This window comes from Calidris pugnax, unplaced genomic scaffold, assembly GCF_001431845.1.
Source record: "Calidris pugnax isolate Ruff unplaced genomic scaffold, ASM143184v1 scaffold188, whole genome shotgun sequence".
Lineage (NCBI taxonomy): Eukaryota > Metazoa > Chordata > Aves > Charadriiformes > Scolopacidae > Calidris > Calidris pugnax.
Window position 1 is genome coordinate 15,720,229 of NW_015091257.1, and position 16,145 is coordinate 15,736,373.

General features: G+C 40.1%; 1 protein-coding gene across 5 annotated transcripts in view; it reads right to left on the bottom strand.

Annotated features, from left to right (window-relative positions):
- Positions 1-1,286: 1,286 nt before the first annotated feature.
- SMPX (small muscle protein, X-linked) overlaps positions 1,287-16,145 on the bottom strand; it is a 42,259-nt gene continuing 27,400 nt past the window's right edge. For all 5 annotated transcript variants that reach the window (XM_014960380.1, XM_014960379.1, XM_014960378.1 and 2 more), the window contains exon 5: positions 1,287-2,383. The gene's annotated coding sequence lies outside the window, so the exon portion shown is untranslated. The remainder of the gene's footprint in view (positions 2,384-16,145) is intronic.

The window sequence follows — 16,145 nt, forward strand, 5'->3', positions numbered from 1 at the left end:
TGGCCATACTGACAAAGGCTGGCACGTAACCACATGAAATAGGCAAGATTTTAGCATGATCTGTTATTATGTGTTTCTGTGCTCATCTTTCATTGTAAGACCTCAATCTTTCCCTAAATTTGTGCCAAAATCTAACATTGGGCCGGGGCGGGGGAGGGGGGCACCAAAATTTTCCATGCCAGATGAAGGTTTAGATGAAAAGTAACATCGCTTCCACATGATGGTTCAGACCAGTTGTTAACAGTTTGCCAGCTGAGACACAGAGAGCCTTCATATCCTGCTTTTTTCCTAGTACTTAGTTGCTAATTTTATGCTTTAATAAAGATTCCTTGTAGTGCTAAGACCTACCTTGGGATCCTCACTCATCCCCATGCCCCATAGCTGTCAGCACTGAGCTGGTTTAAAACTGTATGTACTGCGAAATTTCATTTAAAATAAAAATGAAAAATGAGAAAAAATATTCTTTGCCTCTGCCTATCCCCTCCCCAGCATGAAGATATTTCGATGGCTACTGGTGGTGACCCTCCACTTTGTAGCAAGGAGTTGAAATCTGGCAAAAGAAGGACGCTTCTGTATCAGGGATGGGTGTTGTTTTCTTTCACTGACACATTGGGACGTGATGACTGGGATGTGGTCCTAGCTCTGCCCATTCCCTGGAATGTCCCCTATGAAGTTTCCTAACTGTGAAAGGAGGGGAAAAAATGTGGCTTTACCTTTCTGCAGTTCTCTGAAATGAGTACTTTTAAAGTGAGTAGAGAATTATAAAAGCTGAGGCCCTGACTCACCTCTCCTCCAACACGTTTTTGGCTCAAGGGATTGTGTTTTCTCCTCTTTTTATCACTTCCACACTGGCAGGAACAATGCAATCCAATATCAGTGACTGATAATGCACTGTGGGGGAAAATTCTTCATTTTTGATTGAATAGACATGTTAATCTTATCAGTATGTAAATGAAAGGTGCTCCTGATGCATTCTGCCTCTTGACACTTTCATTTCAACCTGTCTTTTGGGGATGTTCGCCTCCAAGGAATGCATTAAGGGAAATCAGCCATCAGTGTATAAGGATGAAGCAGGATAGTAAGCAATGTCAGTATTGCATACTGAAAGTAAAAAATACAAGAATGTCCTTTTAAGTGAGCTCCTTTCTAATTTCCTGTACAAAGCCATGCAAATATATGTAATAACTTAAAATACGAAAACATTGCCAGTTAGCTTTTCTATTGTTTGGCAGAGCAAACAAGAATTAAATGGATGTCATTGTTAGCAATATTAAACTGGAAATCTGTTTTCTACCCAGAATAATTATCTTTATTTTAATTGAATAAACAAGAGCCAGGCAAAGAGTTTCAGAACACGTAGAATAGTTTGCAATCAACAGTAGAAGAAAGTTATTACAAAATAGCTCCTCTTATCCCTTCACAGTAAATAACACAAGAGAGACCAAAGAGACACAGTGTATTAAATTTCTCTAACAATAAGATCTCATTTCCAAAAATAGAATATGCATTGAATAGTCTTTATTTATGTACAAACAATACAAAACAAGTGTCAGGGCTTAATCATTGTACGTGAGAGTTGGTGTGATCATACATGATTTTTACTCAGCATCAGCATTTCAACATCCCCTTTTTACTGGGGCTTTTGAAGGCAGTGATCCTTCAACCTTTACTCAGAAGCGTGTTCCATCAAGGCTGGTTGACCTGTTTATTTGAATAAAGGTTGCAGGTTTTCTGTCAGCTAGCACACATCTTGTATTTTCATTGTATCAAGCAAAGGTGATGCATAAATATCAGAACACCAGTGCATTTTACATTCTCAAGAAAAAGAAATACTTTGGCTCTACAACAAAAGAAGAATTTAACTAAACTGATCAGAAACACCATCCTTTTTAATATTTTCATTTCCTTTATTACACATGATACATGATTCCTGTTCTGTAACCAGGAATACACAGCAGGAAATTAGACATTACATTCCTCGTTTATTCTACATTTTGTCAAATAATTTTAAAACTCTTTTGTCCATATTGATTTTTTTTTCAAAAGGAAAGAAACCAAATTAATTCCAAATAATGATTTTAAATTTTTTTAAATTATTTATTCTACTTTTGCTCAAACTTCAAATTACCCTATACCTTGTTCTCCGGTCAAAATAATTTCTGAATATACACACATTCATCACTAGTTGCTGTGTTCTGTTTTATTGCAGCAGTACTTTCTTATGTTAAGCAAAATGGACAACAAGAAAATGTTGATATAAATGTACAAAGATGCTTCCTATGGGCTATTGCAGAGTTAGGAAGTTCATAGTCTTCATACAAATATATAAAATATTTCAAATTATCTCCATTCATTGGAATCTGTTCGGTTTCTCTTGTCATACCTGTGTGACAAACACAAGACCAGAAATTAATCATTTAGCAGTGCACTCACGGGTATTTTGAGAACATGCAGAACAGGGACTGTGAGTTGTGAGGGAGAGTATACTCCCCACACCTGCAATTTTGCTTTCACCGAGTGTTCTTGTTTACACCCAAGCTTGGGGAATACAGAGTGGGCTTGAAACAAATATTTTTTATCCACTAGCTTTTTCCACCCACTCTCCAAATCTCTGTCTGATGAAACCTCATGACTCTGTTAAGAGCTCAGGCCCTTCAAGCCTTGAGTTTTGCCCTCAGTACAAGCCAGCTGTGCCCCCCTTTGCCCCCCGCTCCCCATCCCCTTGTCCAGCTGCCCTCTCCTGCCCGGCAGAGCACAGGGGGCTCCAGGGCTGCCTCTGCCCTGGGGTGAGCAGTGTCCAGCCCTACACGGGCCCTCGGAAGCATCCCCAGGGAAGCCTTGGCACTGCTTTTGCAGGCACTGTTGGCAAATCCTGCCATATGGCACAGCGGTGCCGTCACACCACAGGTAGTAGGGATGCATCAGTTGGATAAAAATCAAAGTACTATTTAAATTTACCAGTAAATACTATTTACTGCTATATATGCATATGTATACATATTATTTCTTAAATTTTTTTTCAGCTGCTTTGATTATCCTCTTCTCTTGCTTTCTCTGCTCTGCCCATTAGAGTCCTTACTGGTCACGAGTCTCCTTTGTCTCCTGTCCAAACTGAACAGCCCCAGGGATTTTCAGCCTGTCTTCTTTTGGTAGTGTGTCTGTTCCTGTAACTATTTTTGTCACAACTCCATTCCTCCCTTATTTCTGCTTTAAGTTCCATAGACTGACCTGCACTGAAGACTGTATTCTGGACACGACAGCATAGTATTTTTCTGTGCTGTTTGTATAAATTCCACTGGACTTATTTTATTTACTTATGTAAAGAGAGGTGGTGTTGGGGGGGGTGAATGATGAGCAATTTCCATTGACCTGTCTGCAGTGACTCTTCCCTGCATAGTCACAGCTAATTTGAAGCCCAGCATAGGGTCTATTCCTGTTCTCTTTGAAGTTAAGAGATATCTGTGGTTGCTGTTGATGTCAGTGGTTCCAGACAGTTCGATAGTGAAGAAAACAGGTTTTGCACTTAACTTTCAAAAGTTCAAAACACTAACTTTCTCAGCATATATGTTTAATCAGCTAAGATGTATATATTTGGGGTGGGGAAATACCTTTGTTTTTTGTAAATGTTGTTGAACAAATGCTTAAAAAGTAGAAGAAAAGCCACAGGACAGAGAAAAAAATGACAACCTTCTGTATTTCACAATGTTTTAGATAGAGTGAGTTTTTGCTGTGCTCCTGAACATGCGTAGGCTGTACGCATTTGAACAAATATTGGAGGGACATTCAAAAGGCTGGAATCGCTTAGCTTTGAGAAGAAACACTTCCCTGGAGAAAAGAGGTGTTATTAAGAGAAACCCTGCACGGCTTATACTAACCGCTTGAAAGTGTTGGTGGCTTTTGAATAAAGAAGTCAAAAGTTAATTAACTTGACTTGAAAAAAAAGTGAGGAGGTGTCATTGTCCATGGGAAAGAGGTCAGTCATAAACCCATATGTAGTGCTACTAACACACTCTGTGGACATTTGCAATCAAACAACATTATTGTCTCATAGCCAGAGTACTTTTTTTTTCAGCTGAAATTTCCTTCCAATCAGGTAATTTTAGGCACTTATCTTTCCAATCTCAAAAACATAATCCAACTTTAAGGCTGTGTTTGATGGCTCCCCAGGATACGCAGGCACGTGTAATCCTGTCCTATATAATTACTGCCTGCCTACACATGCTCCCCTTCTGTTTCAGTCAAGTATTCTCCTTTCTCTTTCAAACTGTTCTGTGCCTGTTCCTGAATATCACAAGGTGACTGTTTTCTAGTGGTGGGTGGATAAAACATTGCCAGCTGTGATTGAACCCAAGCACCCAAGCCCAGGGTCAGAAGAGAGGGTGTGCAGAGCACAGTAAGCACATCGGAGCATAATGTGGGTCTCAGCGTCACAAGTGTTTTCTAATCCTTCTGCTGAAAGAGGCCAACATCACATTCTGCTTCCAAATGCATCATGGACAGGTTTGTGGTGTGAATGACAACTGTAACTTAGCATTCTGGTTTTTTTGGGGATTACAGAGGATTTTTTATATCTTTTTAGCAGATTCAAGTGCGCACACCAAGCCCCCAGGAATCTTGGTGATAAGGGTACAAAGAAGATGGAGCCAGACTTTCCTCAGCAGTGCCCAGTGACAGGACAGAAATCAAAACACAGGGAATTTCATGTAAGCAGGCAAAAAACTTATTTTATTGTCAGGGTGGTCAAACACTAGAGCAGGTTGCCCAAAGAGATTGTGGTGTCTTTATCCTTGGAGATATTCAAAACCTGACTGGACATGGCCATGAGCAAGGTCAAACCCCAGTCCCTACTCCCTGTCTTGAGTAGGGGATTGGCCTTGATGGTCTCCAGAGGTGTTCTAAAACCTCAGCCAGTCTGGGAAGAGCCTTTCTTGATCTCAAGGAAAGCTGTCCTCCACTCCTGGGGACCAGGTGCAACAGGCACTTGCCCCTGTTTTGCTGTGGAACTGTCAGTGAGTTTAATAACTACAACAACAAGGTGTTATATACCGTATTACTGTGTTGTTAATAACCCAAGCAATCTGGCTGCAGAGATTACTTTTAGCCACTTGCTCCTTCTTCAAATTCTCCCTTGTCCTCCCTTCATGTAGCCATAGATCCCAGACCTTTGATGCCCATCTCCTGCTGAAATCAATAGTAACATCACTTAATATCTTTATGACCTCAGGGCTAAAAGGCTCCAGCTGGCATCATATCCCAGGCAGCTGAGCAAGACCTCTCTTCTTCCCCCTCCCATGGCACAGGACTCTCACTAGGCAGCGGACCCTACAAAAGGTCTGTCTGCTGTCTTCAGTTCTCCCTGTTACAACTGGCAACTCTAGTCAAAGGAGATCCAGTCTTCTAAGAGGCCATGCACATACAAGACTAATTAATTAATAGAGTGAGCAAAAAAAATACTACAGACCCCAAGAACCCTGCCACTTGCCATCCAAAAGCAGGAGCAACAAAATTGTCATGAAGATGAGCCTTGCCTCCATGCTCAGGTGCTGAGGAAAATCAAGCCCACGGTTCTCAAATTTTGTCTAAAGCACACTGCTTGCAAGCAGTGCTATTTTAACACCTGCTAATAATATTATCTTTCTCTCAGGTGTACTTTCTGCTCTCTGGTTGCTTATAATTGCTACCTGAACTCCCTCTGCAGTCAGTGGACCCTCTATTATCTCCCTGTGATGCTCTGATCCACTCAGACCTCCCTCCGACCAGCTCTAATTCTCTCTCTCCCTGCTCCCAAAGGCATGTTATTTTTAGAGCTCTAACTCCTCCAGAGATCAATAGGAGTCTGTAAACTCAAAAATAGGTTGCTTATGGTACATTAATAATCCTCACAGTTATGTTCCCTGGTTATTCTTTCAGCTGCTGCAGCTTATCTACTAGCGCCTCTCTTGCCGATCCAATCAACCTTATTCTACTGAGCAACACTCTGCCATTTTAAAGAAAACAGAAAAGGATGTACTTGACAGCAAAAGCTTAAATGTTTTCCTGATTAAAGACGGACATAAGCACATACTCAGGAGCTTTTTTGAATCATGGAATTAGGTGTTTTTTCAGCCCTCAAGACTTTCTTCATTCCGTGTCTGAGAATCTGCAGGGCTGTGATTGCAGTCGATGAGATGCCAGCGTTAACTTCTGGGACAAAACAGACTGGGTCCCTGGGTTTTCGAACCACAGGAAAAAAGCAATAGCTATTTTTATGTCAAAAATAATCACATTTTTGTGCTATTCACCATAGATGCAACTTCAAAAACACATCTAAATAAACTGATGAATTGCAAAATCTCACTTTTTTTTTCTGCCTTCAAAATTAGAGTTTTTAATGTTGAATCTCCCTTTTATTCCCTGAAAATATGCCCAAACTGGTTAACAGCAAACACATGAAAGATTTACTCTAAAAAAAGCACCAGTAATTCCAACTGTCAGTATTTTCTGTTCTTATACAACATGTTAGCTGAAAGAAGATGAAACATGAAATGAATCCAGATTTTGGCTGTATCTCCATATTTGCAATAAAATGACCACATTCAGTACTATTATTATATAATTAAGGACCATGCGTGAATCACCTGAGGGTTAAATAAAATTTGTCTTTATTTGAACAGTTTCCAGCCTTACGTATTTAAGCCAAAGATTCTGTTAAGGTAGCCTGTTTTATAACAAGTAACTTTACAAAGGAGCAAACAGACATATCCCATTAGCACTTCATAGAAAATCAGTGATTATAACAAGTGCAGCAAGGTTCAGTAAATGCCTCCCACTCAACAAGCTTCCAAAGTGAACGACCACATGATGTTTACTCCTCATCAGAACCCATTTATAGATCTCTTACTCACCACTATCACAGTCATACATGCAACATTTAAGAAAAGGCAGCAAGAAGTCCTCTATCTGGGAGCATACGGGGGCTTACAGTTGGAGAACTGGGTCTTTTCTTTACAATACTGTTTAACCAAGCTGTGAAGCATGATTTAAATCATGCAAACTCTACAGATTATAATCAACCAAAAGCATTCATTACATACAGTGGGCATAGCACATGCTCAACAGGTAGGGCTGCTTGGACAAAATTTTGCACTAATTGGAAAAAATTGATTAAAAGGGTCAAAAAATGGCTCTTCAAAAGTGCAAGTGGGAAATTAAGGTAATTATTTCCTATGGAGTTAGGAGACCCAGGAAAGAGTTTTGTTCCCACCACTTTTAAATGACATCTGGGCATTCCTAGCAAATAACACCCTGGGAATGAAAAGGGTATCAGTTTCAGTAAAGTAAGAAGGGGACAGAGTTCATGAACTTGTGTTAGTCCAGAGCAGAATTAGCCTAGAATTACAAATACTCTAATCTTCAGAAGGAAAAACCTGTGAAAAAGGTAAGTCCAGGGACATACCTACTTTGATTGTTCTAGTGAATTGGGAATGTGAAATAAAGCTGGACTATCTCCTTCGACTCCCTAATTCTCCTACACATCTAGTAAAATCCTTGTCCTTCCTGAAACAGTAACCCGAAGTGCTAAAGCATCTGCTTTAATTCATCTGCCCTCATTTCCCTTCAGAAAGCACCACTTGCTAAGATCATCTTCTCCTGTGCAACTGCTTTAACATTTGTAGTGTATCTGGAATCACTGTCCACACAGACGGCAGAAGAAGCACTAAGAAGTCAAATGTGCTCCAGGTTAACATATTTATACCATGATGGGACATCAGAGAGAAGATTTAGGTTGCAAAAGGGGAGTTCATATTTTGACTCCCTTCCAGTGGTAGCTGGTTGACTAAATGAAAAAGTCTACTTTAAATTAAACTATGCTTTCTTGAATGCTTCTTGCAAATTATTTCAACATGTTTGTTATGTTTCTGTCAGGATAATAATAGCAACTCTCATATATATGAACATATCTCATATATGGCCCCCACTTGAGCAGAGGCTTTGGGCTATATGACCTCTGGAGGTCACATCCAGCTTCAACCATTCTGTGACTCTGTGAAATACTGGAAATACCAAATAACTTGTCTTTTTTTTTTCCCTTTACCCACAGTCAATTGAAATATGTGGGGAAGAGGATAAAAACAGAGGTTCAGGTTGAGCATACACATACACACAGGGCTTCAAAGTAAAAAAAGTCAGAACTTTTACTCTTTAGATTTGTCTGACAAAAAACGTTTGACAAAAATGATGTCTTTTCCACTGAAGAAATTATTGAAAGCCATATATGCACACTTTCTCATATATATGTTGCTCCTCAATTTAATTTACATCTGCCCACCGACTGGATGACATGGGAAACTGAGGACAGTTTTGACCTTTCCCACTATTTGTGATTTGGTAGTGCATGCACAGGGGAGCTTCAATAGAGTACTCTGTAACAGCATGTCTAGTCAACCACAATAAACCTCTTTATTTAAGATCCCCCAAAAAACAGTCAAGTTAAAACATTCCTCCTTTTATACTGTTGTCAAAATTTCTTGTTACCTACTCTTGACATAAAGCTTTGTCAGCAAAAGAACCTGCAAAACAGACAATTTAGTCCAATGGCTCTGGACAGAGAGCTGGAGCCCCATCTATTGAATGGAGGTCTTTCAGATAAATAAGTTATAGAATTATAGAATCATAGAATGGTCTGGTTTGGAAGGGACCTTTAAAGATCATGTAGTCCAACTCCCCTGCAATGATCAGGGACATTTTCAGCTAGATCAGGCTGCTCAGAGCCCCGTCCAACCTGACCTTGAATGTTTCCAGGGATGGGGCATCTACCACCTCTCTGGGCAACCTGTGCCAGTGTTTCAACACCCTCGTCATAAAGAATTTCTTCCTAACATCTAGTTTAAATCTACCCTCTTTTAGTTTAAAACCATTACCCCTTGTCCTATTGCAACAGGCCTGCTAAAAAGTTTGCCCCCATCTTTCCTGTAGGACCCTTTTAAATACTGAAAGGCCACAATAAGGTCTCCCCAGAGCCTTCTCTTCTCCAGGCTGAACAACCCTAGCTCTCTCAGCCTGTCCTCATAGGAGAGGTGCTCCAGCCCTCTGATCATTTCTGTGGTACTCCTCTGGACCCGCTCCAACAAGTCCACGTCATATGGCAGAAGATTTATCTCCTGCCAATAAGGAACAAATCTGTGGCATTTTTGAAAGGTATAATTGGGTACTTAGCTGACATAACACAATTAAGAAGAATGGCATTGCACTGACCTAATGGCTGCCATAAGAGTTGAAGTGGTAAAGAAAACAGATTAGATATCATTATGTGTCTGAAGACCTTTGGAGGATTTTTGCCTCAGTGCCAAAGTATCAAACAGTGCATTGCTGCTAGGCTGTTCCTTTAGTTATTTGGAGATTGTAACTACTTGGGCACAGCAGCTAATTTGTGCAAGTGGTTCTCAGAGAGTTATTAATCATGAACAAAAAACCACATAAGCAGATCATATATGTGAACATTACTCATGATGAGGTTTGTTCATGGACTCCTGGCTGAAACAGCAACTTGCCTTCTTTACATTCTATACATCAGATATATTTTAACTTTCTAAAGCAAATTACTAAGTATTGCATAAGTACAGAAGTCTAACAGTTCTCTAAAGGACCAATATTTCCCATTAGTTGTCATTGGATTAATCATGTAACAGTAATATCCTGTGATTTGGATGGTTCAGCTGGTCTCTAGGATTGTTGTTATCCAAAAGGAAAAATTCCATTATAAATCTTTTAGGCAAGAGACTTGTTCTTTACTTATCCAACTGCAGGCATCTTTTCATCTTGAGAAGACAACAGTGCAGATGGTTCACTCAACTTATAACATCTTGAAGTTTTTTCTCAAGTCAGATGCTTTTTCTTCCCTCAAACCTCCTTCTCTGCCATGGACCGGAGAGCCAAGCAGAGGTGGCCATTCTCAGAGGGCCAAAATCATGTTCTGCAGGGCAAGGTCCAACATTTGGGAACCTGTGGGAGTCCTTCTTCTATCTAGGGACTTCAGAGCTCTGACTCCTAAGGGGAACCTCTGAAGCACCTAGAAATTCTGGGATGACTCCAGGTTCTGGTATCTCCAAACTTCCAGCTGTGGATTTGGGGTCAGGCAGCCCTGGAAACCTTTGGTGGAGTTGGAGCCCTTAGAGCTCCCAGGCTCCATGTCCAGTGTGAGGAGCTTTGGGGCAGTCACCACACACCTGGCAAGTCCCCAGTTTGCCATCATGTCCCAGGACACCCCCAGGAAAGGTCCCAGGAGTAAAGGCTGCTGAAATAGTTGGGAAAAATAATGCTGAAATATTTCTATTTTTTCAAAATTACTTTTCCTTAGATTTTTTTTCTCTTGAGAAACAAACTTTCTCATTTTCTTTCTGAATCAGAATCAATCTTCTTTCAAAATCTCTTACAGAACATGAATTCTAAACAATGGTTCCCTGAAAAGATCTAATATCCATAAAACCGTGATACTTGATGTGAGTTACATGCCTTTTTTTCTTCTTGGTAAGTGGAACCCAGATGTAGATGACCCAAATGCTATTGTATGTGGTTCCTAACAATCCAAGAGGTTGCAACTAGTAGCAGTTTCAAAAGTGGAAAAAAACCTGATTTCACCATTACCAGTGAAAACGAACTTCTTCCTATAACTAATGGGAACTTCTTGACTCATACTAGTTCAAAAGGTTTAAGATTTTTAATGTTACACTCCCTAGAGCACAGAAATGTGTTCTGAACTTTTCTATCTCCTCAGTCTTATCAGCCATTTTTAGTTTTGTTTAGGCATCTCTTGGCTGAGATCAGAAAGCTGCCTAAAACTATATGCGATGGGATGCTAGTTATCATCATTTAGATGAAAAACCACCTTAATGTGCACATTTTTAGCTTATGGACTCACTACAGATGCTGGTATAAATATGCCATTTATAGAGGTAAAAATCAACAGTTCCAAAAATGGGAAGATATGTCTTGAGGTTTATCATGTCTGAGCAGCTCAGAAAGAGATTGAATTGTTAAGGGATTGGGGATAACACTTTAAAAAAACACAAAAATCACACAAGCTCTGATATACTTTGTTATTGGTATTTCTATTGCTACTGTAACTTTCTGGAACCGTTACAATTTCTCTCCACTGTTACATGTCTTAAAGCACCTTGGCTGTAATATATGCTTACCTCACATTAAATTCAGGTTTTGATTTCTTTTTTCTTCTTTTCATTGATGTTTTGCCTCAAAATTCTCATAACCTAAAGTGTCATCCCTATAAAAAATTTTGCAGACCCATCTTCAGTTGCTTTGGGAGAGTATGAGGTCATTTGTGAATCCTAATGGGAAGCCAAAATCAAGCAATATATGCCAAACACTGTGATTAAAGTTGTTAATGAGGAGCTGCAGTGGTTCTTTCTACTTCTGTTAATGAGAACTATGCTGCAGTGCCTACTACCTTTTGAATTACTGCCTTCTGAAGAGAAAAAAGATTTTCCTTTGTGGCACTTTACTAAGCCCTGCTAAGTTCATGCAGGTGTGGGCCTATAATCATTGTTCTTTGCAATTATTCAATATAGGGAAAAAATTGTTCTCTGCGGTCATGTCAGGCTATTCTCATTCACCCATACCACTTCTGCTTTAAAAAGCTTTTGATTCCCAGTGTAGGCATCACTCAAGGTCTTGGCCCCCTTTTTAAGGTATCATCCTGATCATATTAGCAAGTACACCCAAATAATCTGCTAATGAAGCCAGGTGACTTAAAGAGCTTAAGTAGTAAAAAAATTATGGCACTGAGATTAGAAAGGGATTTCCAGGACAGTTTAGTCTTATTTCATTTTCATTCCCTGTAATAGCAACTCAGATTCTCAAGACAAAGGCTAACAGAGACTGTGAAACTTCAAGAATTATTGTCATAGCAAATTCATCAGTAAGGAAGCCAAGGCCTAAGAGCTGATCCTGCAAAGTGCTTATTACCTCCTTCAAGGTGCTACAAATCCTATTGATTTCTCCAATGATAACCAAAACCACTTAGCAGCTTGCAGGCACAGGCGAAATATAGCCAGTAGAAATGCACCTGGGTGGCTGTGCACTGTGAAAATGAAAAGATGTTGCTCCGTCTCCTTCTGAAAAAAACCCTCAGACTGGCAATCGTGATGTCCACAGGACAAAGATAGATGCAGAAGGGGCCAGGCTAAGCACTATTAGGAATACAATGATGATTCATAAGTCATTCAGCGCAGAAAAAAAGCAGCGATAAAAAACAACTATTAAAAGAAAAAGTCCAAAAAAAGGTGACATTTGAAACAACAGGACAGCTCTGTTGTACTGAGCATGATGAAGGCTCTGTATGGAGGCACTCATCGATGCAATATGAAATGCACCTGCTGAGAGTTAATTGCATGACTGGGGTTACTCAACCAGGATGTGTCTCTGAAAGCAAAGTTTCCAGCTAGGAGAAAATGTATGTGGTGGTGACTGCTCTTGCTGCAGAGACTCCCTACAGTCAACGCTTGGTAGCCCACCGCAGAGATAACTAGGGGGAAATGCCTCACAGGTGTCTACAGTGAAAGTACAAGAGGCAAGAACACAATGACTGGTATTGCACTGTGTAACCTGGATTGAACATGGTCAAATTACTATAAAATGAAAAAACAGAATTCCTGGATTGTTTCAAAAGTGACTTATGACTTTGGGCTCCACAGCCTTTGGGTTGTATCATGATCTAACCCACTATGGCTCCGAAAAGTCAAACCCTCTCATAGCCCATGCAGGGGGCACAAACACATCTTGCACTTCTTGAAACCTTGTTGCCTGCTCTCGTGGCAGTCCCATTCCCTCTGGTGGAAGCTTCACCCCACCAGCCTTGCGTATGCCTTGGCCTGGCACTGCTCAGAGACACTTACAGACAGTTGCGTGGGCCAACCACCACCAGGAACCGTGCCCAGCAGTGAAGAAGGATGTTTGGTGTGGTATCTCACAGCCTTGTAATAGGCTCAATAGCTTGGAGTATACAATTTTGTAACAGTCTTAACCATCTCTGTCTGCATCAGACCTGTATCGTCAAGGCTTTGAAGACACTGAACAACAGGTGTTGGAAGTACTGAGAAATGTTGTTTGTTATCCAGGGTGGACAGGAAGCTGGGAATCTAACAAAAGAAAGCTTGCAAAAAGTGCCTGATTTAGCTTAAAAACTTTGATTCTCAGGAAATTGAAAATCCTCAGATGTTCTGCGTTTTTCTGTGAAAATTCAGGCCACCCAGTTTCATTTTTCTAGAAAAATTGTTGAATTGGGGAGGCTGAAATCTGGAGAAAGGTGACTTTATTTTTACTGACATTTTTATGGTAGGGTAAAGACTCTTCCAGTTGAATCCTTTCAGCAGTCTTATTGTAGTCCCTCAAGCCGTGCAATAAAAGGCATTGCAGGAGTGAGCTATCACCCTCAAGATCATGTTGTTTCATGCCATACAAACTCTTAAATGCATATCAGTGCTACATAATTAAATGATGAGTGATGATTTTCAAGTAAGTTTTTTTAGCACACAAAAGAGATTCTGGAAGAAGGCATTTGCCTTGGACATCTTTTCTGCTGGCACTTCATTTGGTGCTAGCTCTCCAATCAAATATTAAAGCTTTACTCTAAATTATGTAGAAAACTTTATCACAAATCTGAATGCAACATATCACCCAACAAAATGCTGCTGCTGGAAAGGTTCTCTGATTTCACACCTGAATGCTCATGTCTTTTGTAATCGTCATGCTGGCTGCCACTTAATAGTCCCGATAAGTTGACATTTTCTCCTGAGGCGCACGCCCAGTGGTGAGCAACACTGCTTGGTGTCTGCATAGATTCCACATACTGAGACGAGTTCAAAAAGTTATTTGTATTTTTTAAATAAAAAATTGTAAGCAAGAGATTCTGAATTTTCATTTTGTGGGAAATGGTAGAGTTGCAGGGGCAAAGGCTACAGAAAGTGAAATATCTGGCACGTTGCTGGTTCCTATGGAGTCCACAAATACATACCCTTACTAATAGCATTTCTAAAGTGCCATTGGTCTATGTTGCCTACAGACATTTGTGGAGTCAATGGCTTTTTCCTTTTCAAAAGAGTTGAGGAACTGAATGATAAAAAGCACATTTTAAAACAATATTAAGTTGATAAATGACTCACATAAGCATCAGTTAATCAGTTAAGACTGAACACATAGCCTAATAGTGGTTATTCATATCCGAAAGTTAAGACATAGGTACCAAATTTTCTTTCCCTTATACTTTCAGTGAGGTAGATTACTTCAGAGATGCGCTGGTATGTACAAAAAATGAATCAGCATTACTGTGTTAGTTTTGTAACGACACAATTTTGCAGAACTGAGATGGTCAGGGGAAAATTGTTATAAATTGTAGTTTTCAGGTAACACAATATAAGGCAGGCTGTACAGTAGATTAACTCATCTGCACGGATGAACACATAAACACTCCCCCTCAGCTTCCATACTGCCTGTCTTTTCAGATCCTACCAGACTTTAACATTGTCTGAACATTTTTATTTCATTATCCTTCAGAATTCACATATCCTCCAGGACACTAACTCTGCCATTCATTTTTCACTACAAATACTCTCCATCTCTCATACAACTTTAATGTTTCAGGGGAAAGGTCTAAGCGTTAGGTGTTAACTTGTTAGACTTTCAAAAGCCATGTGTTCAAACCTTGGCAAGGCAGACTTTGTCTTTCATTTGTCCCTGAAGAAAATGTACATTTCATGTGGCTTTTAGAAAGGACTATGTCAAAAAGGTGTTTTATAAAACAGTCTGATCATGTGTGTCCTGAAGGTAATTGAATTTTGGTGCCGTTTGTACAGACATAATTTGGGATTAAAGCTATATATATTTATATCATGGCTGTTTATGAATTTCAAATTCCAGAGCAATGAACCCAGAAGCAAACAGCATCTTGGTGCACTGCAAACACAACCTTTCTTCCTTCAGTGAAGCAAAAGGGGAAAATGACAAGAGAATTATTAGGTTGGATAATTACAGGAAAAAAAGTCGAGTTTGCTTGATTTGTTGTTTGAGAGTTGGCATGGGCTGAGGCTGCCAAAGTTTATTTAAAATGCAATGAGATTTGTACCTCAGAGTATGCCAAGAGTCAGACTGGTCCAACATTTTCTGATGGAACATTTCTCCACTGGGAAAGGCTTATGCTTTGAAAGTGTAACTTTTTATGGAAACATCTTGCTTTCAGCAATTCTCCTGATGTAACATGGAACATTGAGCATGACTGATCTGGGCAGTTTCTTATCAGACGCCGTGCTGGCTTCCCAGCAGCCTGCCAACAGGCTGGTGCAGCTCTTTGATGGGGGCTTCCAAGGCCCAACAACTTCAGGTCTGCCAGATTTGGAAACCCTAATTCCTGCTCAACATTCCTGCCATCCAGAAGTTGCTGGAGACAGCTAGTTTCCCTAATCAGGGGAGAAATACTCCGTTCTTGGTTTTCTTTTTAAATCCAAATAGTATGGTTTAACTCCAGCTATTCCTGCGCTTTTGTGGTCCAGCTGAGGGCAGGTCCCAGCTCTGTAGTATAAAAGACATTGGCATGTCCAAACTGGTTTCACAGCCTTAAACTCATCTGTCTCCTGCTGCATTGATCTCCACCTTCATTCAGCTGTGTGATGTCTAACACTTGTACTTCCCATCTCCCACAGACTTGTAGACTGGATCATGAGAGTTTTTAAAAAAACCCAAATAAATTTTCTGTCAATTTCCTTTCCTTCTGGGCGATTTGACCATGAGGGTTCATTTCTCTCCATTTTTCTCTGCCACTGCAAGTGTCTGTGTAAACATCACACAACGAACGGGTCAGCAGTCAAGCCTCACACAGATGGGTCACAAGCACAGCCTCACACAATACCCACACATGTAATAATAATTTTAAAAAAACCCTGTCAAGTCCAAAGTAATTTCTAGTACACAATAAGACATAATTCATGACACAACAACTTTGAGACAAAGGGAGGCATAAGGAAATGGCAACTCTGTTATACTGGCTACAATAATTAGCAGACTTACAATAGGAGCTGCTTGGCTCCATTGCTGACACCCAGCAGTGACTATTATTTTTCTGCAACAGGCTTTCTGAGCCATCTCAGGACAGTATTTTG